Source organism: Dromaius novaehollandiae, chromosome 26 (genome assembly GCF_036370855.1).
Source record: "Dromaius novaehollandiae isolate bDroNov1 chromosome 26, bDroNov1.hap1, whole genome shotgun sequence".
In the NCBI taxonomy this organism is placed as follows: domain Eukaryota; kingdom Metazoa; phylum Chordata; class Aves; order Casuariiformes; family Dromaiidae; genus Dromaius; species Dromaius novaehollandiae.
In genome coordinates, this window is record NC_088123.1 from 4,728,472 (window position 1) to 4,756,420 (window position 27,949).

At 39.3% G+C, this 27,949-nt stretch overlaps 1 protein-coding gene across 3 annotated transcripts in view; it reads left to right on the forward strand.

The window, feature by feature from the left end:
• The window catches only part of LRRTM4 (leucine rich repeat transmembrane neuronal 4), a 451,637-nt gene that overhangs the window by 56,750 nt on the left and 366,938 nt on the right, over positions 1–27,949 (forward strand). For 2 of the 3 annotated variants that reach the window (XM_064497873.1, XM_064497874.1), the window contains one exon: positions 16,160–16,259. The gene's annotated coding sequence lies outside the window, so the exon portion shown is untranslated. Of the gene's footprint in view, positions 1–3,811; positions 3,899–16,159; positions 16,260–27,949 lie in introns of those variants that run through there. The other variant, XM_026122384.2, reaches the window with a different exon arrangement.

Sequence of the window (27,949 nt, forward strand, 5' to 3'; positions counted from 1 at the left end):
AGCTTCTGCTAGCTGCAGATGTGTTGGCTGAAGAGGTTATGGCCCCTCATGTATCTCCAGGAGCTCTCACCATTTCTCTACCTGAGATACTTGGTCAGATGCCTGTTTAACTGCTTCGGTCTAAATGAGCTGGATGAGCTGAAACTGATTTAAATACTAGCTTTGTTAATCTAGATACTGTGACTGAAACAAGCTAGGAGGGCTTGTGTGATACATTGATGTAGCAGGTCTGGTAAGTGGCAGGTAGTGAAAGGCTGGAGGAAGCTGGGGTTGATAAGCTCCGAGTCACCTTTTCATGCCCGCTCTGCTCCTGGGAGAGAGTAAATGCTCAAGTTCAAGAGGGGCTGTTCTGGAGTGTCCTAGACATTTCTTGCAAAATGAGGAGAAGTTGCTCCTGCTGATGTTGAAGGGTCCTAAGGAGTCTGTTAATCCTGTGCTTGTACAGGTCATTCATAGTAGGGCAAAGTGGGTGTGAAGTGCTCACAGATATTTTTTACTCCTTGCATAGATGTTTTCACTCCAAGCAAGGCAAAAGCACAAACGGAATCTAGTTGACCATACCTTCTTTTTTCTGTGTCCAGCTGAAAGCAAGGTGGCAGCAGCAGCTAAATGTTCATTCTTTTGCTGATAAAGGTTGAATTTTTTTCCCTGCCTTCTGTGCCTGCAGAACTTCCAACCAACCATAAAAAGTTCAGGGGTGTCAGAGTAAAGATCTATGCTCTAATCAAGAGGGATGTCTCCTCAGAGCTCTATTAGTTGCCAAGAAACTACTTTTGCAAAAGTGGAAATCTCTAACCACTCCTAAAATAATTGACTGGATGGACACAGAGTGACCTAGCTGTGCTCAGAATGATTTCCTGGAACAGACGCTGAGATACCAGAGTAAGGAGTGGGATGTAAATGCATGGACAGACATTGCTAATAAAATGGAGAGTCTAATTGAATTTAAATCTTTTTTGTACAGGAAAAGTAGCATAGATTCTTGGACAACTGAATAGCTATTGTGGAGTGCAGGTTCAGAGGCTCCAGGCTTTTCTGCTCTGCCTCTGCCATTATCCTGGGCTGTAATATTAGCAATTAATTCTCCTCACTTTTGAAGACAGGAGTCTCACACTGTATTGATCTTGTCTGTTTGGAATATAAATTCTCTAGTGACAGTCTTGTCTTAGGCATTTACAAGGTGGGGTGGACTCCTCTCACCTCATGTCATACAAAGCACACTGGCAGCACAGTTCATGCGTCAGAATTGATCCTTTTGATTTCAAGACTTTGTTCACACTTTGTTTCCTTTCATGGATGCAGGTGGTAACGAGCTCTCCCTCAGCATCCTTAGTCACCTACGGTGCTGTGAAGGCAATAATTGACTGGTAGCATTTCATGCTCACTTAATGTAAGGGCTCTGTATACACACGAACAAACGTATAGTTCACATAGTACAAAACTGTGTGTGGAGTTCCTGTATACAGTAGGTCTCGGATCACTAGATAGAAACAGATAGCAGTGCCTAGGCTGCAGTACTAAGGAGTTTCAGTAAGTATTTGTGTACTGTAACAGACCAGATCATTGTCACTCTGTCAGACTTGCTCCTTTGAAACACCATTGAATTATACCTGCTTAGAATCTTATTTTGTATGAAGTTCTCATTAGAAGCTGTAGGCTTGGAGCTTAAAATAGAAAATTATTTGGGAGAGAATTCTTTGGGTGAAAGCTTTGATCTAGTTCTTGGACAAGGTAATTAATTCTGCCACCTTTCCAGCTAGTTTACACCCATTTTATGTGAAGGATTTGTTTATTTCCAAAGGAAATACGTGCATCTGAGAGAGTCTGCAATTCTACATTGACTTCATAAACCTGGAGTTGGAAAGCAGACACATACTGCTGGTTAATTTTCTGGGGCTAATGTGTAACTTCTTTTTTATTTTTTGTGTTTACAGAAATTTAAAACATATCTGATTCCCAACAAAACAGAAATGCTGATTGTTCAAAGCCCCTTCTTTTCAATTTTGAGACATTGGGGGAAGCTGGAGTTTGGAGAGTTAATAGGTTTTATTATCTTGAGTGTCTCTAGTCATCCCTCAGCTGCTGCTGCCATGCTGATCTCTTGCCCTCGACTTTGTAGTGTATGAGGCCCCATTTTTTAAAAAGCAAAAGCAATTTTACTGTAGTCTCCATGATTTAAAGCTTTGTTCCATGCTAAAACACAAAAAACTTCTGAAGATTTAGAAGCTGTACCAGTCTTTACAACACTGAGAATTTAGGCTCATACTCCTAGTAGACTTTTGCTGGGCAAAGTTTTGTGAGTTTTCTTCAGTGCTGAGACATGCTTAGCTGGAAGTGGCCAGAGCTGTTTCAGAACAAGGGTCTACCCAAACCACGGAAGAGGGACTTCTCCAACATCAGGCGTAGGTAGCTGCTGAGTTAGGAGCAGCACTTTAAATGTCAAGCCTCATTCGAGGTCCTTAGCCTCTGGACAAGGCTGCTGTTTATAGTCAAATCCACTTCTGTGATATATTTTAGTGCCACAGAGTAAGTAGTCAGAAATGATCTAAAACTCTGGCAATCTAAATGTGAACACAAATAACCTGCCCCTGTACTGTTCAAAGTTTTCCATGGTAATAAAAATTAGCTTTGGAGAATTGCTAAGTAATTTCAAGTACCATAAAATAGCTGTTGTGAATAAAAAGTGACATTACTGCTAAGCCTCAGCCCAGTTTCTGCAGGAATGAGTTATTATCATTAATTATCACTCTATTTTATAGTTATTGCCTGTAATTTCAGACTTTAAATACTCTAAAGCATAAACAATGCTAATTTAATTATGGTGTGAGAGTCGTTGAAATTTGCATGCAGAGGAAGAAACTGTTAATAAAGTTTATTCAGAGAGAAACTTATAATAACAGTTAGTATTTTTTTGTTTCTGGTGTAATGGAATTAGCCATCCTTTCCTAGTTCAGGCCAAATATTTATAGAAAACAGGCAACACAAGCTGTATTAATCATTCGGAGATATTGAAGGCTAGAGAGAACTACATGATTTATCTGTCCTGAGCAGAAAAACATTCTCCCAGTATTTATTCCTTACACCAGGTTCACTCACCTCTTTATGTGTGTAACTACAGTGTTGGAGGAAACTCCTCCAGCTTTGGGAAAATCCAGATCTTAATCCTAAAGTTGAAAGGATTTTTCATATAAATGTGCAACATGCCCCCAAGGCACATACAGGAAACAAAGAAATTACATTTCCTTTGATTTATACCATTGTTTTCCTTTAATTTCATGCTCCTCTCCAATCCTCTGTCAGGAACCTGTCAGATGTTATTCACTACTCCTCTAACTCATGTTTTATCTTTATCAGTAATGGCTGTCACTTACATTTGTTCTGAGGCATTAATAATAAAAAAAAAAAATTAACTAACATAAGACCAAGAGCAAATCAGCATAGCATTCCACTAGAAACACAAACATTTGACAAGAAGCTCTTGTGTGTACATATAGTTACAGTGTGAGACCAGTTTAAATAGAATCTATTTGATGCATGTCTTCCTAATTTAACATTATTCTAATTTATTAGGTTGTCATTCAGTACCAAATTTATTAGTAATGTCAGTGTAGATTATGTCAAGATTTTTCTTTTATCATCCATATGTGCAATCCTATAAAAATAGCAGATTGATTTGATGAGGCCTATTTTCTATAACTGGGTATGACTGACATTTAGGATATTACCTCCTTTAACTTTTTTATTAATCAAATATCTTATTAGCTATTCTAATAGGTTTTGCCCAGACTGAAAAGATCATCTCACTTAACCTTTTTAAACATCATGACAGCTGTTTCTTCACCTTCTGGGAGCTTCCTTGTTTTCACAAGATGTACTGAAAACCAGCTTTAAGAATCTGGTAAGAGTTTTGGCCGCCTATTTTGAAAGTCTTGCATACAAATGATCTAGGTATCTTGATTTTAAAATGACTAATTCTTGAGGCTGCTACTTCATATGGTTCCTGTTGGCTGCTAGAAAGGAAGGTGGTTCCATTGCTTGTTCGAGAGTAGTTTGGAAGTGCCCTGCGGGGGTGTTTTGTGTATGTACAGCTGAACGTAGGCACTTGGGTGGGCTTAATTCTCTCATCCAGCAAGAGCATTCTGGTTCAAGCCTCACACCTCAAAAGGTCACATCCTTCCAATAAACCACTGATGCTTTCCTGAAATGGAACGAAAAGGAATTTGCTGCAACATTTTGATAATTTAGTTTGTGAGCAGGAGCTGTTTCCTGAACTCGTAAAGTATTTTCTAGGTGTAGCAGTATCTGAGACAGTGAAAGGTTTTCATTAATCTGAGAGGAGGCAGAATGTAGGCTATAACCAGCTGAGTAAACATAGAATGGGTCAGAGCCTTAGCAGTTTTGGGGATGTCACCATTTGTGAAGCACTTCACAGAACAGAAGGATGTCATCGCTCACAGTTTTTGTTTTCAGTAAAAGAATCAGGAGAATGACTGCTTAAGTTTACCTGAAAAAAATAGTAATGCTGCTATGACTGGAACCCCAAACACCTAAATCTGCCCCTCTGTACATTAGACCGCACTCGTTCCCATCTGTACTTCCAGCTTTTGGGAGGAGTATAAATCATATCCATACTGATACTGCTTACTCTCCTATCATATAGAAGTCTAATGGACCTAGACATAGAAAATATGTTTTAGTTCTGCCTTCAATATGACTATAGTTCTTTACAGGAGAGGATTTCTTCCACACTCATTTTTGTAAAGATTTTTGTGTGCATAAAAGTAAATCAACATATGGCAAAGAGGTTTGTCGCTGAACAGATTACAGCACAAATGGCAGATTAGAGCTTCAGATTCTGCATTTCTGAAGTCTGAAAGAAGGCAGTGTGCCTCTGGGACTTCCTCAGGCACACTTTCTTCCCTAATGAAGCTTACATGGTTAACTTTCCAGAATGTTTCATGTAGGGTCAAGGGGTTAATTCCTACTGAACTTTGTAGCCTGTTGGTTTTCTGGAAGAGACAAGCACAGCAATAGTTCAATATGATCTAGTCTTGACTTGTGCACATGTTATTTTGTGCACTAACATTATTATCTTTAGCATTTATTATTGATTTTCATCTCCATAGCACCCCCCAAAAAAATCTTAGTTTACCCAGCTGTTTTTACCTAGAAGAGGATGATGCAGTTGGTTCGTAACTTGAATTACCTATTTATGAACAACATAGCGTCAGTCTCTTTCTTGTAGGCATTTCCAAGATAATTTTCACCTTTGCAACTAATTTGGGTGACTAAATTTGTATGTGCATATGATACCTAATTGATTTTGAATGGAAATTAATTTTAAGTATCTGTTAACACAAATTGGCTTTGAACCTATAATCTGCAGATAAAAGACCCATTGAGCTGTCTAGCTTTTATAAGCATACTTTTGCTCTGAATACAAAGAAAGAAAAACAGTTATAAATGTTAAAATACAGTTATTAGGATTATTACTCTTTCATTCTTGTTTATGCCTTCTGTTTCCATCTTATGCAGTTGACTGATCTCACTTTACATCAAGCTTCCTTTTGATATGAATATATTCAGGAGAGCTGTCTGGCTACAGGCCATTAGTGTGATGCTTTGATTTCTATCTGCCAGCATAGGGGAACTGGGGTGCAGAGACTTCCTGTGCAGGTTCCCAGCTCATTGAGCATTGTCAGTGATGAAGAGAAAACACCTGTTTCTGTGGTATCAGTGTCCGGATTGGAAACCACTGAGTAGCAGGTTTTTTTGCCTCTTACAAGTACCTCTTCCCAGCCCTATTTTAAGGAGTATTTGTGTGTTGCAGGAGCCCTTAGCTAGCTTCTGCGGCATTTTAGCTGGAAACTTGTGTTATCTCTGGGTAAGCTCTTCCCTTTCTTTCCATTTTCACACTGCGTTGCCTGTATCTTGGCTCTCTCTATGCCATCTCAACAATGACAAGTCTTGAGACTGCAACGAACATGTTAATTCAACTCAACAAAGCACACGCAAATGTTTAACTTGAAGCGGCATGGTTAAATCCATGCTGAGATGTTTCACTGCTTCAAGTTGCTTTTCATATTGCAAGATTGGGAGCCTGGGAATGTCATTCTGTATTAATTTACATCAGCACAAAATTTCCATTGATTTCGTTGGTGCCCAGCTAGATCCTCAGTGTAGAAGTCACCCTTGTGCAGAACTATCTGCTTCAGTCTGATCTGAGAGATGAATTGTCACAGAGGCTTTTATGTTCTGTCTCCTCTGCCCAAATAGGAGTCTCACCCTACATTAGAAGATTTATTCCTACAAGTATATATTGAGCATCTGTTTATAAATATACTGCAAGGCTGAATTCAAAAACAAAAGGACATCTGTGTACTTGTAAGTGTTTAGCAGACACACTAAACTGACTGTGAAAACACTGTCACTGCAAGGCACAGAGTTCAGCTGTAAGGCTTGCTGTGCTCCGAGTTTATTGAGACAGGCAATCAGGTTTGGTTATGCAACATGAGCTCAAATTCTTTTCAGAGCAGAGCTTCCTGTTCTTCCTCCCCTGTGAAAATGCAAACTCCTTAATTCTGCTTGGCTGAAGGGGACCTGTAGGTGGGCTTCTTCATAAAATAGTATTGATCTTTACTAATCACGTGTGGCTGCATCATCTTTCTAATAGCTATGGCACATAGACGTGGATTGCTGACATGCATTTCTTGCAGAGCTGCAGGGTTGATAAATGTGGGAAGGTTGCTGGTGTCAAACCAGCTGACAAGATCAAGTGTTATTTTGTTGCCAAATGTGTTTTTGGTTCTACTTTTTTTTTGAGGGAGGCAGGATGATTGCAAAGAAAGATCCAGCAGCCCATGTTTATTATTTATATCCTTCAGTAATAAAACTGAGCTGCCAAATTGAAGTGAGGAACAGAATTGCCCTGGAAATGAATGTAGAGATTGGTTTTTTGGGTGTCAGGTCTGTCTAGTTTCATATCATGTTCTTTCCGTTATCCATAGCATCATATAGTGATATGCATACCTACCTAACACTAACTTAATACAGTGTTATGTATTAGTGTTACATATAATCTCTGGTGGTGTGAGCTGTTAATGTGATGATGGACCAGTATGCGGTATATTTCAAGAATAAATCCATACCTACTTTTTTACAGCCATGGATTATGCGTAGCATCCCTTATTCATAATTCCTCTGTTAAACTGGTTTTTCTTTCCTTTCCTTTTGACATAAGGGAAGATACTACTTTCCTTAAGAGTTGATGGCTGTCCATGATGTTGTGTACTGATGTACCTGCTGCTCAAATCTAGAATATTAAAAATTATTAATGCCCTGTCAGGCTTTGTTGATATGATATAAATGAAATTTATTCAGTCTATTACTTTTAAAAGTTGTCAAGTCAAATAGTATTGGACTTGTCATGAGAAAATAAGATACAAATTATTAATACTGTACCCTGAATTGGGAGGGGGAAGGAGCAGGGTATGTGTAGGCACAATGCTGTGTAATTATCAGTACCACTTACTAGCTCAGATGTGACTTCATAAAAATTGCTTAGGAGTATATATGAATTCTTTAGGATATGAATTCTTTAACAGGCATTTCACTATTTTCTTAACTCTTTGTGCTTTATTTGTGTAAAATAATTCAACTATTAGGGCTGCGTGTTTATCACACTGGCTTTTTATTATGGTTCATAGGGAATGCGGCCTCCTAGATGCATTTAAGAACACAGATCGTTGGGAATGGAATATAGATGTCTTTATCCCCTGTGATATTCTAGGGCTAGATCCAACAAGGGATTTAGTTATCTGCACATCACCTATTAATAGCTAGTTCATACCTGTATTTTAGGCCCGTAAGTATCAGAGGAGATCCTAAATTCAGAAATGGATGCTAACCTCCCTCTTTTTCTATCAGCAAAGATAAGTGCCTAAGAAATGGGAAGCTGCCTACAACTATAGAAAGTACTTAAAACTGAAATTCCTATGCTTTCAAGCACTTAGGAATGTGAGTGGAGGGCATGAGAGGTCTGTGGGCACGTGAGGTCTAGAAACCAGGACCTTTTCGTGACATTGGGTGCTAATCGGTGTTGTGTGACAGAACCGAGTAAGAGACTCGGTATGGAGCGCGCTGCCTCATGGGTGGGTAACTGCCACCCGTTTTTCCTGGGGTAGGTTGGCTGGTTGGTGTGTTTGGGTGAGCCTGTTTATAGCTGAATGCCTTCTGCAGCCTGGCTTATAGCACAGCTGCAAAAGCTGTGTACTGGCCTGCCTGAAAGGACAGCGTGCTACAGAATGCGCTAGGAAAGAGCGACTGGGGAGAAAAGAGGGGAGAGTAGGAATTGCCTGAACGGATTTTGCTGAAGAAGCCAACACATCACGTAACTAAATCCTTTAATAATTTACCTAAGATTAGTTAGATGGACTCCAGCACGCTGAAGAACTGAACTTTGATCTTAATTTCAAATCACTAAATAGCCTTTAAGCACAAGAACATCTTTCTCATCCAGAATAACCTGAACAATGAACCTAATGTTTTTGAAACACCAGGATGAGTACACAGAAATTCTGTGCTGATTTTGGCATTAGCCAAAAGTTACTCTTACCTAGCAGAAAGTGAGCTCGACAGAAGAGCGGGGTTGCTCACTAGTTTGTGTCTGTTATCAATCGTTTTATCAAGTCCTTCACATCTAATACAATGTCAGTGTAACCATTACAATGCAAATGTGGCTGTGCAAATTCCCAAGACCCTTGTTATCAAATCATTACGGCTGTCTAGAGACTGTATAAATGATCCTGTTTGATCTTCAGATACTCCTAAATAGTCATCTAAATTTTGCTACTTAGAAATATTTTAAAGTCCAACCTTGTCCCCAGAATGTGGCCTCTGTTTATTTGTCATCTGCTTTATGCAGTATTTCATGCTATTTTCCCCGGCTTAGTATTTCAGTGTGGTTTTTATTCTTACCAAAAAGAAAAAAAGAAAAATCAATGCAGGAACCCACAACACACAAATGAACTGCTGGCAATAAAGCAGAACGTATGCATTGTGAGGAGAGAAAAATGTCAATAAGGAAATTGATTTTTGTTTTAGATTTGCAACAACAACAAATTACAACATTATGAATAGTACATTAATCATTTTTTTCTTCTTACTTTCTTGTTACAACTACTCTTTACTCTCTCTCTCAAACTAATTGCATAAGGAGTTGTGCCAAAGCAGCAAAGAAACCCTAAGTAGCAAATTAGGAAAAATGTTCTCATTTAAACATGCACATGCATACCTTTTTTTGGTCAAAAAACAATGTTTTTGTTCAAAACCACCAAATATCTAGACTTTTTTTAAAATGAGCTTCTGTTAAAAATATTCAAAGACCAGGTTTTATTTCAGGAGAAAAAAGTTTGTTGTATATTTTTCCAAGCTATTATCAGTTAGAAACACAAGGTTTTCTAACTAGCTGAATGAGTCAATATAGAAAAAGATGTGAGAAAAAGCTGGACAATCTAGACTGTGATCTGATGTAACACTGTGGCTTTCCACATGTGAAAAACTCCATGTAATGTTTTTAATGAGTCAGTTGTGGATGGTGCTTCACACTACAATGACAACCTTGGTAGTGAAGGATATATGAAGTTGTATGGAATGAAATGCCTGACTCTTGGAGGTAGGGTTCTACCCTAAGAAAGGCTGCTGATGCTGTTGGATTTATGTTACTGCTTGTTTTTTTTAAGCATGTAACAAAAGCAAAAGGACACTTTAACGTTTTGCTGTGTACTTGAGTTTTTTTCAAAATTTGTCACTTTTATTTCTGAACTATGGTTTTGTGATTGGAACTGCGGTTCTCACATCGCGAAATTTTTAGCTTTCCAGATCTCAGTCTCTTAGAGTCTGTGAGCCATGAGGAGAGGAGAGTGGAGAGGTAGTGACAGCAGAGCTTGATGCCTGAGGGTACTGGAGTTTTTAGCCAGAATACTTAGGGAAGTGAAGGCCACATCCCAGACAGCACGACAGCATTTCTGTGAGCAGATGGGCAGGAAGTATGATTGTAAATAGAACTTTCTTATAATGCTAGAGTGGATTCTAGGTGATTAGGAACCAGATCGAAGCACAGCATTAGAGCCACAAAAACCCTTGAGAAACATTCATGAAAGATGGCAAAAATATGCTAAACCATTTTATTTTGTGTTTAGGAAGACATAGGGAACGTTCAGTGAAGTTCAGATGTGTGGTGAAAGAGAAGCTCCGAGAGCTTGCAGAGCTAAAGGTGCTGACTTTATTCAGATCTGAAGTGTGGCTGTGTCCTGTCCCCTGCAGGCTGGAGACTTGGTGGTAGCATATCAGCAACCTTGGGGCAACCTCTGATCTCTGGTGATAGTTATTAAGTCAAGCAAAGTCTTCTCTGACTTGTGAGAGTGGTTCCTGCTTTTGCTAGAGACTTCAGGCAGCTGTTTATCTCAGATATACTTGCTTCATACTTAGTTTGTTGTTTTGTATTTTTAAATAATAAGTGCTAGGGCTTGCTTAATGAGAGTTAATATTCTGGGACGGGGTAGGTTAAATAGCAGCTAAATTTGCTTATGTCATAATTGGTTTAAATATTTCTGTTAAACTAGAAAGACTTAGGGAACCTTTGAGAAGGAATTACGAATTAGCAATATTGACATGGCTTGGGGAAGTTGCTGTATCTCAAAAAGCTTTTCTCTTTGGACCTGGTAGGGGATGCTAGCTGAAGTGCAAAGGAGAAGGGAATGGAAAAAATAGCTTTTTTTCCTCAAAAAAGTGGATTGTGGTAGACTGAGTACTTGTCTTTCCTGCACAGCCAGAACCAGGCTTAGCTATGTGCGTGTTACGGGGAGGAATCTTTTTCTGTAGTGTAGCTCAAGGATGCAGTCTATTTTTTTCTTCACATTTTATGAAATATTTCTGATTAGTAGTTTAATCCAGAGTTGATTAAAGGCAATAGAAGGAGTGCTGTAGAAAACATCTATAGGAAAATCTCTTTCCCTATGAAATTTTAAATTGTTTCTTCACAGCCTTATTAAGTTTTTGGAAAATCCCTTGGTTTTGTTTTTTATCTCCTTTAAATTCTGTAAGACCTGTATGTCTGTGACAGAACATGGGGAGGAACTCAGACTGTGATTCCTGCATGCAGAGAAAGTATTTATAAAAGAGCGCCTTTCCTAACACTGATTCCCCTGATCAGTGAAGACAATAAAAATACGAAACAGAGAGAGTTAACATCCCCCCATTTCCTTTTATTTTTTTTTCGATTGCAACAAACCTGGGTAGTTGGAACGTAAATATTTGGCTCTTCATTTTTAGGAGACAGTTTAAGCCTGGGTAGCAAATCGTTTCACTTGCCTGAAAACTGTACCAGTAGCAGGAAGTTCCTGTGAGTGCCGTAGCTCAGGGAGCTTGCTTTAATGCTGAGCGATGTTGAAATGGCACTCTGGATACCAGCGTTTTCTAAAAAGAATGATATTGCTTCCCTGGATTAGGAGCATGTGTCCGCTCTCTGATGAAATCATTTTTTCTTCAGTGCTGTTTTTCTGCTTAAAGGCATTTCTTACTAGTATCCCTATTGCATTATTATTATTACTTCCAGTTGTGTAGAAAGGCCTCTTTGTGTTAGGTGCTATACAAACATGGAGGGAAGATTCAATTCCTACACAAGAAAATACATAAAAAGTCCCTACGCAAAAAATCTCAAACAAAAAAGTTGACATTTAAACACAATAGTCATGGAGAACTGCTTATACCCATCTTCTGTGTATTTTAAAAATAAAAAAACCCCCACTTGTTTGTATGCTGTAATATCTGGAAAGTGACAAACAGGAAACTATTGGGAGATTATGGCTTTGCTGCTGCTTCGCTCCTTATAGACTGGTGTATTGCCACGAGTAACGCGGGGAGAAAAGTCTTGAGCGCAACAGTTCAGGCCAATGCAGAGGAGCTCTGGATGGGGGCACTCCTGAAAACGTGCCGTGTGCTCACCTTTCTGCCCGGGGCAGCAAACCCTTTGAGCGTTTGTCTCTGTTGTATCTTGAGCAATGTCTGGTGTATGTGAAAATGAATGTGACTTATTAATCAAAAAACATTAAGTTTTCCACCTAACCACACATTTCTTGCACAAGCAGGTTTTCTTGCTCCGGACTTAATTTTGACCCACGTTCAGGGCATAAAACTGAAGGCATAAGCTCATGGGGGGGGTTGTTTCAGGTCTCTGTGTAGAGCATTTCTCCCTTTCTTGCCATATGCTACTGCATCCTGTGCAAAGCACTGCAACCTGTCTTTATTTGGTGTTGAACCTGGGTACAGTAGAAGGGGAATTTCTGCAGTTACAGTTTTTGGGTTGTAAGAGGGCATGTGAAGCTGCAATGAGCTTTTATTGAAAGACTCCATAAAACAGAACCCAGCATGCTGAATGTACCAAAATATTAGTTTAACTGCCTGTTTACAGTCCCACCATAAAAGAGAAAATATAGTCTATAAAAAGACCTCCTGAAGCAACATTTAGAATAATGGAGGAGGGAAAGTATTGTTTAAACAGATACCATAAATTTAATATGGTAACATTATTGCCACCCAGGATTTTATTGATTATATCTTTTCAAGTTACTTATCTAGAAATTTATTGTTTCTGTTCCCAATCTTATTTTTTAACTGTGGTTTCTGGGAGGAAATTATTAATGAGCTATTACCTGAGAAGTGAAGGTGAAAGAGAGTGATTTAAATAAAATGGAGCCTCAGAGGCAAACACAAATCATGACAATGTCATCGTGTTTTTGTCTTTTAATATTCTAATGAAGAAAAATTTAGAGAGGAACCAGCTTTTGTGACACATCTGCACTATTTTCTCAGTTGTAGCACGGTAGCTTTAGGTCTCTGCTGGGTGATATATGCCTTGTGCCTTCCTCCCTCCCCTTCCCCGCCTTCTCTGTCCCCTTGATGAATCTCCATCTTGGAGAAAGAACCCACTATTTCTAGGCAGAGGGATGGTGAGATTACTGTCCGCTCTTGAAGTAATAGCAGAATGGTAATTGGCCTTCGTCCACACACTGTGTGTGGTGCTGGATATATGCTCTACTCTAGTAATTACTGGAGAGCAACATATGCAGAAATTGCTGAAAAACTGGTCCGTGTTTCTGGCATACGTTGAGAGCACTTGGCATCTTGGCAGAGATCCAGATGGGAGAAAGAAAGGATTCAGGACTCTTCTGTAATCCGGATAGAGGAGTGCAATGAGAGTCGTACTGGAGCAGATCAGCTCTCTGCCTGGCTCTGTGCGCTGTACTAGTGCTTTTGAGGAAGGTCCCAAGGAATGTTTGACCTCTAAGCTGAGACTGTCGGCATCAATTTGAGACAGCAGGTTAGGGACTGGCTTCCGTGGCATGCGGTACTACAGAAGTGGAGAGAGGGGAGCAGTTCTTTGGTGCTGCTGCCCAGCAGAGGTGCTAGTGAGGGCAGCCCCACAGCAATCCGTTGTGTTGGGCCCACTTACGTCCTCTGAATTTGTCCATCCCCACCTCCTTTAGCTTGCACTTGCTGCTGGCATCCATGTTAGCTGTTCTGTTGAGAGGTGAAAAGTTAGATATTGCAAGTCTTGTAACCACCCATTGCTACCATCTTTTCCATTTTTTTTGGTAATTAAAAATGTAGATTAATAGGAAATAGAAGTTGTTAATTCTGTAGACATTGCATTTGGATGCTGTAATTTGGCATTGACTCAGAAAAAGAAAATTGAGTGTATTTTTCTAGCCTAATAAGTGAGACACAGGAGAGTAATAAAACATATGGCAGTTCCTCATTCACTTAGATAATGATTATCTCACATGCTACGTCAACATTCCTGAATATCATTACTGCTTATTTCACCTGGTAATTGTCCCATAAGGTATCTAAGAGGATGACAGGATTATCTGGCATAAATTTTTTTATGCACCTTAATGTAGTAAATGAGGTCTGTTTACCTTAAAATGAGCAACTTTGCAGTTGCTGAAAGCTTGAAGTAAGTTTCAATAGGCTCCCAAGTGAAGCACTTCTTTTACACACATCTGAAAAAGAGGATTTATTCAGTCGGTTATCCAGGGGGAGTTTGGCCCAAGGCAATATACAGGTAAGGAAGAGAAGCTTACAAAGATTTTAACATGCCTGCAGTCACATAGGAAGCATGTGACAGAGTTTAAATGGAGCTGAAATTTCCTTTTTGATATGTTAGCTGCATTCTGTCAATGGATACTCGCAAACAGTAAATACAAGTTTTTTTCCCCAGATGCTCTGAGTGAACTGTTCACACACTGTTGATCTTTAGACCCCAAATAATTATAGAACATATTTGGTGAATCACTTTGATAAGTAAATTCTAAAAAGTCTTCAGCTTCTCGTATGCATAAAAAATGCTGAATGCATCATTTTATAAGATGATTTTCTATTCACTCATCTTTGATACCAGCAGTCCTTTAAGAAGAGACTGTTTCCCAGTTTAGAGAACTCTAACAACATCCTGCATACTGCTCAGTGAGTCATCTTAGGCTGGGTGCTATTCAAGGAGCTCATGGTATGTCTGCGTGCAAGCTGACTCCTTTTGAGAACTGCAGGTAGAAAAATACCAACCTCATTGAATGCTAACTAAGTTGGGTCAGAAACAGTATGGTTACCTTCCTGTGGTGCTGTTCTAGAACTAATAAGCCCCTGAGAGACAGAACTTAATCCATCAGGTCTCACACATGTAAACAAGGCTGTACAGTTGTGCTTTGCTGCTCGATATTTGTATGGCACCTATTGTTTCCATTTACCTGCTGATCTCTGCACCACACTCTGCATGGAAGACAAAGAAGCTGAGGGAGCACATAGCAACAAACAATATCTACTTCCTCTGAGATGCTGGCTCCTTAGGCACTTTTGAAAATCCCCGCTTTACTGTTTTCTTTAGACTAAATTCTCTGAACTACAGCAAGACTCAGACAAATATGCTGATACATAACCATTTATGATAAATGGCTTATTAGCTGAACTTGGGGAGTGTGTTGCCTTTCTGTGACAGTTTAGCGGAATCCTATGGTATTTGTTATTTAGTACATTTCTGCCCTGAGCAGACTGCTGTGAGTGCTTCCAAACTGCTGGCTTTTCCTGAGGAATTCTCATGTTTTGTTTCCTAGTTCAATTTTGCTGATGCAATTTCTTGGAGAAATGGCCACTATTCCATTGCAGCATAGTTGCTGGATCTGTGACGTGTTTTCCAGATAAGAAGGAACAAAATGCCTCAGTTATGTGGTTAGCTATGTGACCAGATTACTGTTTTCACTAGTAGCTGATGCTTACCTTATAACTCAGAAAATATGCTACTGTCAAACAAGTGAACTAAATGTTTAAGGTTAAATCCACAGCTGGTAGAAATCTTGTGTAGCCCCACAGCAATCAATGCAACCATGCCAGTGTAAACCTGCTGAGGAGTTGGCCTCTAGTTCTGTAGTCTTTTCTTTACGTCTGGATTTAACTGTTTAAATGTGTATTTCAAAGCACATACTGGACTTCAGATAAAGACTGACCTAAAAGGGTTTTAATCTCTCCGTTATGGCATTTTAAACTTAGAGTTCTGATTGGAAGAGGCTCTAAGGAATGTTATCATGTCACTGTTTGATAGATAGATTGATTGTTCTCGAGACTAGCCAGACAGATCAGCATACTTCTGTGCTAGGTGCTGCATAAATATACCATAGGCAGCAGCTAAGGAACTGAGGAAAAGTGCAAATTATATAAACTCAGTTTATGAGGGAGTTTTATACAGTGTGCATGATTACCATTAATAAAAATTCTGTGATGCTATCCTTTCCCATTTTCTTTGAAGCACCACCTGAATAAACTCCAGTTGTTGACTTGGGATAACTTAAAGGAACTAAGAGTCGGTGCTCAGCACTCTGAATACCTAACATCTTCTGCAGAGTCTCAAGCTGGGAGTCAAAATACTTGGGCACCATGCACTCCCTTTTCTTATTCTCTGACCCACATAATGAACAATGGGCACCTTGGTCTTTGGTGACATATTTGAAAAGAACAGACTAAGGCCCTAGCCCAAATATTAAAGAGCCAAACCTGAGACAATTTCGCTCTTCATTCAAATTGTAATGTAGTTACTGCTATTTTCTTACAGAAATAGAATGCCTTCTCATGTGAAGGATGGATTTCTGGGCAAGAAAACAGCTGTCTATGTCCAGTTTGCAGAAGGCTTCTCCAGAGCCGCTTTCTCGGCTGTAAGTTTGCTCTGTTTTATTTATTTCCTATGCTTGGCGTTAAACAGTCCCTGGATATTCATTATGCTACTATGAAAAATGAATTTAATTGATGAATGAAGTCCTGGTTTGCTGCCACTGCCTTTCCATTTTTCATTTCAAAGCTCTCAGGCTGTACAGATGCATAGCCAAAGAACTAAATTTCATCCTCATTTGACAGTTCCCTTGCAGCCTGATAGCTGTCACTTACTTTGCCAAGCCACATAAATGTAGTTAAGACTTACAGTTTATATCATTTTTGACCTTGTAAACAAGGGGTAGGACTGTAAAAGGAAATATGCATGTAATGTATATGCAGTTATACCCCTTCTGCAGCAGGACAGCTAACACAGAATCTGTTCTATTGAATTTATCATTAATTTCTTTTTACTTAAAATCTCTTGTAGTTCTAAAAGCTGTAGGTAAACTTTATTCTGCAAACATCTTTAAAATGGACTTTTTTTTTTTTGTGAGGAACGTGAACAACTAAGAAATATTTTCTCGGCTGGAACAAAAATATAACCAAAAATACTACAAAATTCTGAAATGTTTTGAGATTCCCTATTTTTGACATTTATACTTCAACACTTTTTAACAGTTTCAAATGGGAAAACATTTCTTTTCTGTTTGGGAATTGCTGCTGTTTTTATTCCCTTTGAAAACTTAAATTATTAAATACAGTTTTCTTGGAGAACTTTAGTTTTGCCACTGGCTTACCCAAACACGTAGGGCTGCGTTATACTGTATTACATGGTAATCCAATACTGACTGTCTAGAACTGATGATATTTTTTCAGCAAGTATTTACTGCAAGTGCAGCTACTGTGTGTGTGTTGTTGGAAGCTTCTCTGTGGAAATTTAAGCTACTTTAGAGTCCTGATTCCTAAGCATGAATTACATACCATCATAATTTCAAGGACTTTGTAGGTGTTACTCTAGCTTTACACCAGTTTAAGTGAAAGCAACATTTGGATCTTAACATTTCTGTTGTTTACACAAGCCTTGTGTTGCAGCAGACAGTTGAAATCTCCATTGCAATGACATGGCTTTGCTACCTGAGCACTAACCCAGGCAGCTCACTTTTGAAGTGATGCTACCTGCTTTTGATGTAATGGTTGATCCAATGTCTTTGGCAGACTGCTGATTACTGCAGTGGGAGTAAACTCTGAAAACCACGCAGCATTTGTTACAGTTTGCTCAAAGGTGTATTTAATGAGGTCTTATGAAAGCTCACCAACCTCACTGGAAAGAAGTACACAATGAGATATCAGTATCTCCACTGTGGGTGCTCTGGATGTCAACTTCTAGACTAATCAGCCTCAGCTTCCAGTGGGAGCTACGGCATGCGGATCTTTTCACCTTGCAGAGTTGTCCGTAGTAGCTGGAACGCAGCCTAGGCTTATGTATTTCTCTTCCTTGTAAATGGTCTATAGTCAATAGCTCTAAAGATAAGCAGGATGAGTCCAGATCTCCTGATGGAGGAGGCAGCCAAGTCTAATGGGCAGACTCTTTAGAACTGATACCATATATCTGTTTGGGTTTCCTTCTGTCATTAATTGTCCTGTCTATTTAAATTGAAGACCTCTGTGAGAGGTCCTGTCTTCCTCTGCCTCATTCTGGTCTGTGTACTACTATAGTATAAGCAGCACTAATTTAAGATCAGGATCTTAAAAATTTACCCCTCAAATTGGATCCTGATGTATTAGTAGCAGAGTCTTTCAGCCCATTCCATGATCAGCCCTTAAGTGCTATATAAATTAAGCTCTACTTGGTAGATATTTTTTAATCTCTACGGACTGTCCCATCACCTGAGACTGAGTTGATGTGTTTTCACAACAGACTATTTCTGGTTTTCTGAGACTGGAGGCAGGATACACTTTGAGGAGCCCTCAGCTGTCAAATTTTCTGTGCAGTCCTTTCTTGCCTCAAAGAACCTCATCCAAAAGCTTCTTGAAATTAGCAGTGATCTTTTTCTAGTAATATTGCTGGGATTTAGGCCGCAGATTCTTCCCTATTTAGGATCTTTTTGAAGGAAGACTTTACTCTGTGTAGCTCCTAGCAGACAGGGGCAAGTCTATTTCCTTAAAAAGTGGTTAGCATGTGTAGTTCAGAATGTGTCTTTTTTTCATTGCAATCCTTGTCACTTGAATGGATTAATATTCCATCCTTTGCTGCTGCTCTTCTTTCTTGCTCTCTCCTCAGAAGCATACGATATCAAATTTTTAATGCCTAATATATTCTGGTAGCTCAGATATTGTACCATATTACACTGACCTTTTTATCACTCAGTATTTTGATTATCTGGCTATCCTTTTCCCCCCTTGCAGGTTAGTGAGATTTTAAGCAGAAGAATGCAGTGAACAGGCAGAATGAACAACACAATAAATAATCAGAATAATGCAACAAAACTACTACTGCAATTTGCAAAATATGTGGTGCATCAAAATGTTTGATATCTCACTTCTTTTATCAACTTGGCAAAGAGAGCAGAAACTAAGAGGGAATAGACTGCTATAGAAAGGCAGCAGAAATGCTGAAGAGAATTGAGAGCTTGATTCATAGGGAGAGATTAAAGTGGCAAAGTATGTATGGCTTGAGTAAACAATTGTTAAAAAACGGGCTGTAATAATTATCTGAAAGTAGTTGAAAGATAGGTGCGCAAACGGGAAGGGTTGTTTAGGGTGCTCTAAGGGCATATAACTTTGAGCAGGGGATAAAATAGCACAAAGAAAAATTGAAGAGGAGCAGTTCAGACAAAATGCTGTAGGTTAGACTGTGCTATTGAGTATTCGTCCTTTTACTGGAGTGAGAGAGGTGTTAAGAGTTTCCTTAACGGCTCACGGTGAGATACTGCACCGGAAGTTTTGGTTTACAAGCTGTGAGTATCAGCTGACTGCCTACAGGAAGCAAACAGGTGGCGAATGGGAAAGTAGACTGGGTCTATCCCACGCTTTCTTGCTGGCCTGTGCAGTTTAGAATAGTAAATGGAAGCTATAAATTACTGCTTCTCTCTGGAACAGGCAAGATATTTTTCTTAAGGAGAAAATAGAACAAAGAACCTAAGCTGTGTATAGAATCAGAGGCCAAGAGAACAAGCTTTAGCATGAAATATTCACTGGCCTAGGCTTTGTATATGCACTTTGAAGTTTTGCGGTATTACACACAGCTTGCTGCCTTTTGACACAGCACCCTGACTGCCTTATGATAGAGGTGGAGTCTAGCAATGAGTGTGACCCCTTTGTCTGTGGGAAACTGTGAGACACCACTGCAAACCAGGGATGTATGTTGGGTGTTTCAGCCAGACACGCGAAATCTGTCACCAGTATGTAGTGGCATCTGGTTCAGCCTGCACTGTGCAGCAGTATGAATTCAAGTGGTTCCTTCTTACTAAAAAGCTGTGAAATACAGTGTAATGTGAGATGGAATCTGGGCAGTTAGCGCCAAACCAAATTTCTGTCCCTTTGCTATCTACACCCTAAATGCCTGGGTCTGTGGATGTTGCAAGCAGATGACTAACCCTGCTTGATCTTGACTCAGCTGGAGATAGGCTGAATGCTTACAGCTTTGCACAGGTATGCGGTTGCACATTCTGTATCTAGCACTGTCTTAGCTTCATTCAGTGCCAAAAGGTGGGTAATGATATTACAAGACATACTTAATATTATTTTAACTCTTTGGGGGATAACTGAGCTGTATATTGTAACCATCCATGAGCCTGCAATGTAGTTATAGAAAATCACTTTGGATTTGCTGGATTTACTAGTATTTTATGCTGATGGAAATGGTTGGGAGAATCAAGCTCTAAAAATGCATCAATTTGCTTAGGCATTAGTTTTTGAAATGCTTTCACTTTAAGTAAACAAACCAAAAAAAAAAAAATACATGAGATGGACTTTCAAGCTGTTATTGATTAGAGTGCCTATTTATTACCTGTTATCCTTATGAAGACAGAAGATTGGAAAGCAGCAATATAAAATAGCTTTCTGCATAATGCAGGCTGATGAAGTGAATGATTTAGAGATATATAAACTCTCTATATGGAACCCCCACAGCTTGGGTGTAAAATGATGATAGAGCTCCAAAGACATCGAAGCAATGGTTTGGCCCCTGTCGTTGTCTTTTTCATTATTATTATCTTTTAAGCAGCTTCTGTTTTCTTTATGCTGTAATGGAGAGACTAAGCTGACAGAACAGAAAAGCTCAAAGGCACTTCCACATATTCATCCTCTAAAGATCATCTTTATCTTTCCTTTTGCCTTAAGTTAATATGTGGCTGTCTTTCATAATAGGAAGATTACTTTGTTACCTGCAGCTCTATATTTGCACCTTCAGGAATATAAATAGCTCTCTTAGGTGTGTATTTTTTTCACTGTTTGCATTATGTGAATTGTTTTTGGTTTAAGTTTTTTTTTCCTGCCAGAAAACAGAATGTTTATAATTCAGCCTAGTTTATTTGTGTCAACTTGCTCTTTTGATCTGGTAAGAAGTTACTGTTTGAGAACTTGGTACGGAGCTGAGTGGGTGGTATCATGCTTATCCAAGAGAAAAAAGCACAATACCTGCAAGGAAAATTATTTGCTTTGCAAGAGATACATCGTCCGATAATTACCTGAAGCTGTTGTTGCTTTTTCAGAGCACTACCTGTAAGCCCCTGTGGGACTACAGAAGGAGGAGGGGGGAAAAGGCAGTCATGATGGAGACCAAAAACGATTTCCATGTTGCAGATCTAAAATGTTGTGAATTTAGCTTTTGTAGCTTTTGTAGTTTCTACCTGAGAAAATAATTTCCTAAGGTTATATGTGCACAGCATGGGTGGACCTCAATGGAACCCTTCTGGGGAAAATGTCAGCGTGCTTCTACTGAAAGGAGTATCAGCTGTTTCTTCAGGAGCTTTTCTTTCCAACTTCAGTACTGACACAAGATCTTGTCAAGGTGCTGTAGAGCATTGCACTTTGAAGGAGGCCTGCTTTTCCACAAAAGGAGAACAGCTGCCTTAGCCATATAGGAAACTGCTTTTTCTTTGCAACAAATGGTCACAGCAACATTAACTTCAGCATTCTCTCTGTAGTCTACTTGTACAGAAGGTTTTCCTTCCTGTTTAATATCCTTTCTTTTTTCAGTTCTTTTGAAGTTCTTGAACAGTGTACATCACTGTATTAATATTTTCTAGTATTCATTAATCCACCTGCTTAGCATCCCTCATGCTACTATTTAATGCTGTTGTAACAGGTCAGTAATAGATGAACAAAGATACCTGGTGATACAATTCAAAATTTATAACAATTTTGAACGGTTTCTCTTTGATAGAGTCCAGTATCACTCCAAAGTACTGTAGAATTAGCTTCATGTCTATCTGTCCTCTGTTGTAAGACCATTATACAGGCTAAGGATGATATAGCTTGCCTAACAGATCTTTTCTCGCTTGAAAAGTTCATATTAGTCCTTGATTCACATGTATTTTCCATCATATGTAGTGACTGCTGCCATGAAATTAATTGCATTATTTTTTGAACTAAGATTAACATTAAATATTGAAAGACTGGATTGTAAATTGTCCTGTAATTGTCAGTTCATTCCATAAACGTATGCAGTTCGAATACCTGCTAAAGCTGAAGTTTGCTCAGTATCAATTCTCTTGTTTTCTCGGTTTTGCTGATGTGATGTATAGGAACTGAAGCCTATGGAGTTGTCTTTGAGCACAGGGAAGTTTCTGATGTAGCTAATGTGTTGGATGTTACTATGTTTCTTTAAACATGCTTAAAAAGCCCTGTAAACGTGCAAGTGGTTCTTCTTTTCCTCTTTGAGACCGAGAAGCCTGTCCTCAGAAGCTGGCGGAAGGAGAAGGTGATTCTCTGGTGTGAGCTAGACTAATGTTCTGTGTGGCTGGCTCAATCAACTAGATGGCATTAATTAAGAGGTTTGCTTGTTTAGAGTTGGGACGTGAACCTGGCAGCATTTTGTCATAGAAGTAAAACATGGAAATGTACCTGCGGCTCAGAGAAGTCTTGAAATATTTTTTTTGTTTCTTCCCCTGAAAATACCTTCCGAAAATGAGGCACAATTTATATGACTGCTTTTGGAATTCTGGCTGAAAGAAGCTTGGTTGTATTTATGTTTGGACCTCAGGGGGCAAGACACTTTGTTCAGTTAAAATAAATCACTTTATGCCAGCCCCTGATCTCAGACCCACAGATTGACTACCACCATGACTGGCTTGACACATAGCAGTTCTGGGTCTTGACCTTAGTATTTCATCTGCTAACCTCATGCAGTTCCCTCGGCCGCTCTCAGTTTATTCCTCCATTTTCTTCTCCAGTGCACTGACTGGCAGCTTGAAGCAACTAGAATTTCTGTTCCCATGTCTGAAGCTTTGCCATATTCTGGGGTCTTTCAGAGATGTCGGTGGCTCTTACTGCATTAGCACAAAAATGTTAGCTTTTGTCCAGTGTGTAAAACAGGTCAGAGGTAACTACATGGTGTTGTTAGCATGCAGTAATCAGCAGTATGAATTTAGAGCTAACCTCCCATGTAGCTGCTTTTAAAGCATGTGAAAAGCTTCTCTGTACAACAGTTTTCTTTAAAGGTGGTCTTTACAATTTTTGTATTTAGCCTTGATAATTAATGTTAACTGTACTGCTTTTTTTCAGTGACCAGTTTGGTTTGTGTAATGTACGTGTTCATTTTACTAGCGTGCCAATTTTACTTTCTTTTTTAAAAAAAAAAAGCTGCGTAGCAGGGAGTTACTCCAAGAGCACAGTAAGATCATTACCTAGGGAATTACTGTGCAGTAAGGCATGTGGTACAAATATATGCTTTAGGTGGCTTGGCCCTAACTTCTCCAAGTAGCAAGTCCTGAAGCAGCAACTGTTAAAGGGCATGTTAATCTTAACGTTCTAGTCTCTAGTATTTTCATGCTACTATGCCACTTTCAATAAAAATGTCCTCTGCATTACTTACGTGTTCTCTTTTTAGACCTGTTTACCTATCCTGGGCAAAAAGTCTCATTTGCATTGCCTAGCTCAGAGTTGCAAAGCTTTATAGCATTAGGGCATGATTTTATTATTGTTTTTATATACGCTTGCTACTGGCAATGCTTGTAGTATAGATGACATTTTCCAGATGCTCAAGAGAGGAAAGTGTATGGAGGGAAATCAAGGAATGTAACTCTAAAATACTTTTTCGTGTGTAGCGCCTCGAAGTTTCTAGCGTACACCAGCATAAACATTGAGGTGCAGGATGCCAGCGTCTGTGGAAGTGATGGTGCTTTGGTATCTCCAGAATGCCACTAACAACCATTTCATTATGTCATCTGTATTTTTATCCTGATTTAACAGAGGAGATATTTCATTTCTTGAGCATTTTGTAGGATGATAAAATAGCTTCTCATTAGTTTCTATCCAGTAATAAAGTGTATTTAATTCCCCAAATGCTGTAGGTTTATACTGACAGTATTGCTTGGGACTAAGCTTTGTGCAACAGTAAGTATTGTCCTTGTCATCATTTTACCAGTGGGAAACAGAACTAGAGAACTGGAGTGACTTGCCCTAGTCTGTGCAGTGAATTTTGTTCAAAGCTAAGGTTAGAACTTCCTGTTTATTAATAATTCGTCTAAACGATGTTTCTGCTAAACGTCCCTTGTCAGTCCTTGAGCAAGCTATGGCATTTATTGAGAGCACAATATTCCTGTATGCGGGGCTATGTGGTGTGTGCCTTATTAGTCTGAGTGCAGATGGAGAAAGCCAGCCAATTTGAGGAAGAAGAGATTCGTCCATGCCAAGAAGTTAGCGTTCAACTGTCCTTTCTGTGAAACAAGGCAGAACTTGGAAAGGGCTGTGGTTTTCTCGATGGTCCTGGATGAGAAGGAGCATTATGAAAACCCAGACAGGGTAGATTGTTGGCAGCTTCCCAAGCAAACTTTGCATTAGCTCAAATGCATGCTCCCTGTTAATCGGGATTTAATTTGGAGTCACGATCTGTCCCTTTATTTGGGTGTGCATGCCATTTTCTCTACTAATGAGATACCTAATTCTGTGTAAAATTGCCTATATTAAAGCTGCACTGAAAATCCAGCTGCTTTTACGTATCTGTCTCCCTCAGTAATTACTAGTTGGGACTGCATGGACTGTAGACACCTGTCTCAGAAAAATAATGTAAAGGATGTTTTTCTCAACTCAGGTAATGTAATATACTGCTTTTGAGGGTCTGGCTGGTGAAATGAGCTGATGGTCCCAACAGAATAGAAAATCTTTCTCCTTATGATTTCTTGTTCTCATGTAATTCTTATTTATTTCTGTATTTCTTTATTAATATATTTTGTAAGCATATTAGAAGCAATGCCTTTTTTAGAAAAGCTGCCCCCCCAGCACAGTCTTTCTATTCTTGTCTGAATACCCCGACCTCTGCTTACACCTCTTGTAGGTTCTGTGTTGCTGTATTCTATTTTACATGCATGACTGCTCAACCGTGCCTCCAGCATGTGTCTCCAATAATTCATTATTGTCTATATATATATGTGACTGAACACAGGAGGAGGTGGAGAGGGAGGTTTCAGGCATGCAGTACTCCTGGCAATTGGTCGATTTTAGAAGTGGTGGCTTGCTGAAAATACTGTTACTGTGCCATGGCTCTTGGGTGACTAATGTGAAATGCATCTGAGTTCTCAGCACAGACCCTGTGGAGACCAATCCATGGAAAACTGTTTGCAGCTGAAGCAGAACATAGATTCAGCGGCACATAAAGATTTGTCCTGAGAGGTATGAATTAGGAGAAATATGGCAGGAAAACAATTCCTGTAATGTCTCTTCTCTTCACAATTCTTATGCCCATCAGTACACTTTTCACCAGCCCTTACACTGAAGTCAGTAGTGTTTGCACCAGGGATGGATTTGGGTAATGACACCTGCAAATATTTGTTTAATTTGCGTCAGCTAAAGGACTTAGCATACATTTCTGCTCAGATTTTCCAGCTGGGGTATATTTTTGCTTCCTTTACTTAGCTACAGTTTATACGAGGGATAATTGGTAGAATGAATCATTACAATGCAGAGGTGTATCTCTTTGTGGCTGTAATGTGACTCTCTTGTATAATGCCTTTGAACAAACAAAGAAATTAGTTACTACAATTCTTGCACAACTATGCTTTAAAGACATCTTTATGAATGATATTTCGAAGGATCACGGGTAATGGCATGCAAAGTCCCATCATGGCAAATGGCAGTAAGAGCAATCTGGCAAGGCAGCAGGCTCCAGCCAAGGTCCTCCGCTATTGATTTGTCAAGTGTGAATCAGCAGCCACAGACACACATCCAGCCCCTCCGGGGGCTCATTGGACATCTGCAGCTGTTTTCTCCCTCACAAGAAAATGTCTCTCGGAGTTACTTAAACTGGCAAGTTTTGGCACAGCTTCTGCGTAGAAAGGAAGTCTGCTTTACTGCCTGCTGTCTTGGTGGCACTTTATGTCTTATTACTGAGTCAGTCTAGAGATTTGACTTTCACGGTCTTTATTTTCAGAAATGCCTTCCAGTGTGCCCACTGCATTCTTGCCCCTGCAAGTAACAGCATATGATGCTTGGTGCCTGTCTGTTTATGCCTCTGAGCTGTGACGGTAGCTCCACTAACATGCACGCAGGTTTTTACATGTTCACAGACTGTCTTCTAGCTACTATATTCCTATAACCTGCCAAGCTTTGCAACACTGGAACACATCTCTGATTTTCACAAATTTTATTCTTATAAATGATTTGCTTTAAACCCTGTGTGGTTATTGAAAGAAACACTTCACTGGAAAGGGTTCACAAGCACATTTTGCAGTTGTTGATGCTTAAGGAAAAACCTTTGCTTTAGACTCATTTTATAATTGGTATGCAAACTCTTAAAGGAAGAAAAGAGAGAAGAACAATTGAGTCCTGTATTTTTCCTATATCTGAACATCTAGGGCCACTGGGAAAAATTCTATGTGGCAAATAAGCTATCATTCAAAAGACCATTCCTTTCAAAGGACTGGCTGTGACATGCACTATTATTTTCAGTATTGTTGCTCCAAGGCTGCATACCAGACCTCAAAGTAAAAAGTAAAGCACACCAAATGTCTGACTCTATTCAGTGCTGCTTTGAGTGCTTGTGAAATCATTGCTTATGCAGAAAAAGAATTATTATAGCAAAAGCTATACTTTTTTTTGAGCTTAGGAGAATGAATTAATGAGACTTAAACAGTTATTTTAGATACCCACTGTATTGGGATTTTTGTAGTAGAAATCCCCAAGTGCCATCCAGATCTGTGCAAGTTTGCATTTACGTTACTGACAAGGTTATAAATGTTGTAAAAACAAATTTACAGTTCTATTCAAAGGACTGTTCAGTCAAGAGCATTTCACAGGAATACCTGCTATCATTTTTGCTAGCTTGATCCATTAAGGTTGGTGCTTGCAATAGCAACGTAACCAGCCTTTTTAGCAATGTCAGTTTCTCTGAATTCTGAACTTCAGGTTAATCTACTTTATCAACACCAGAGGTATAAGAAAATTCTTAGCCTTTTTATTTTCCTTGTGGCGATGATTTTAGGATGATAGCGTACTGTGAACAAGCTACATTTTTAAATGTTTGGAGCAGTTTTCAAGTTCATCACGTATGTATGATATCAGCTGCCCTTCCTCAAAGTTGCCTTTTTCTTCTTCAGCCCTGAATCTATTTTTTTCAAATTCTTTCTCTGACCTTATGATGGAATTATCTTTCCCTCTGTTCTAACTCATGTGGTGGACTATGATAAATGAGAATAACTCCTCACATTCTGGGTCTCTTTTAGCACTGTGCATTAAAAAAATCTTCCTCTAGTGACCACCTGAAGAACTAGATAAAACCAGTGCCATGCTGGAGTGTTTAGAATGTCAAACAAATTAAAGTGATTGTGCAGGGCTCCTGGTTTCTTTATGATGACCTGAGAATCCCTACAGCATGTTGGGTTCCAGGGAATGTTTCTGTCAAACTTTTAATAGAAAAATCTTCATTTTTATGATGTCCTGTAGGATGTTTGCTAAAATTCTGCTGAACAGATTCAGGTCCTCAGATCTCAGACGCATTTGTAGCCCAGAACTAGGAGCTACTTCCAGTGACAATAAATTACTGCTTTGTCCTCTCAGTCTTGGACTTCTCTCTCTGTCTCTCTCTCTCTAGCTGGAGTATTACCAGGAGAAAAAAGAAAAAAAGAATATTAAGCAGGGACAGATATAGCAGAGCTAGTCTGAATGGGAATATATGTGTGTAGGTAGAAGGCTCTGGCTTGCTTATGCTCTACACCATGCTACACTAGTGATGGAAAAGGAGCTGTCCTCATTCCCTTTGCTTGCCCTGGGAAATCTGCATCCAAAGGGTGCAACAGGAACTGGAAATGAGTGCCTAGTACTCTGTACTACTACCACTAAAGCCATGTTAATGACTACAGCACTAAAAGTGACCAACTGATGCAGCTTGAACAGACCTCTACAAGAAGCTATCAGCTTTGTAAAGCCATCACTTAGGCACTTTCATCTAACTAGTGAAATCCTGATCGTTGTTTAAATTGAAGCAAGATTGCCTACCGTTCTTCTGTATCCGACATTTTCCCCTAAGGAAACAGATTTCAGCAGGGAGATCCCTGTTCGTACAGCGTCTTCGGTTTTGTGCTTTCAGTAGAACTGG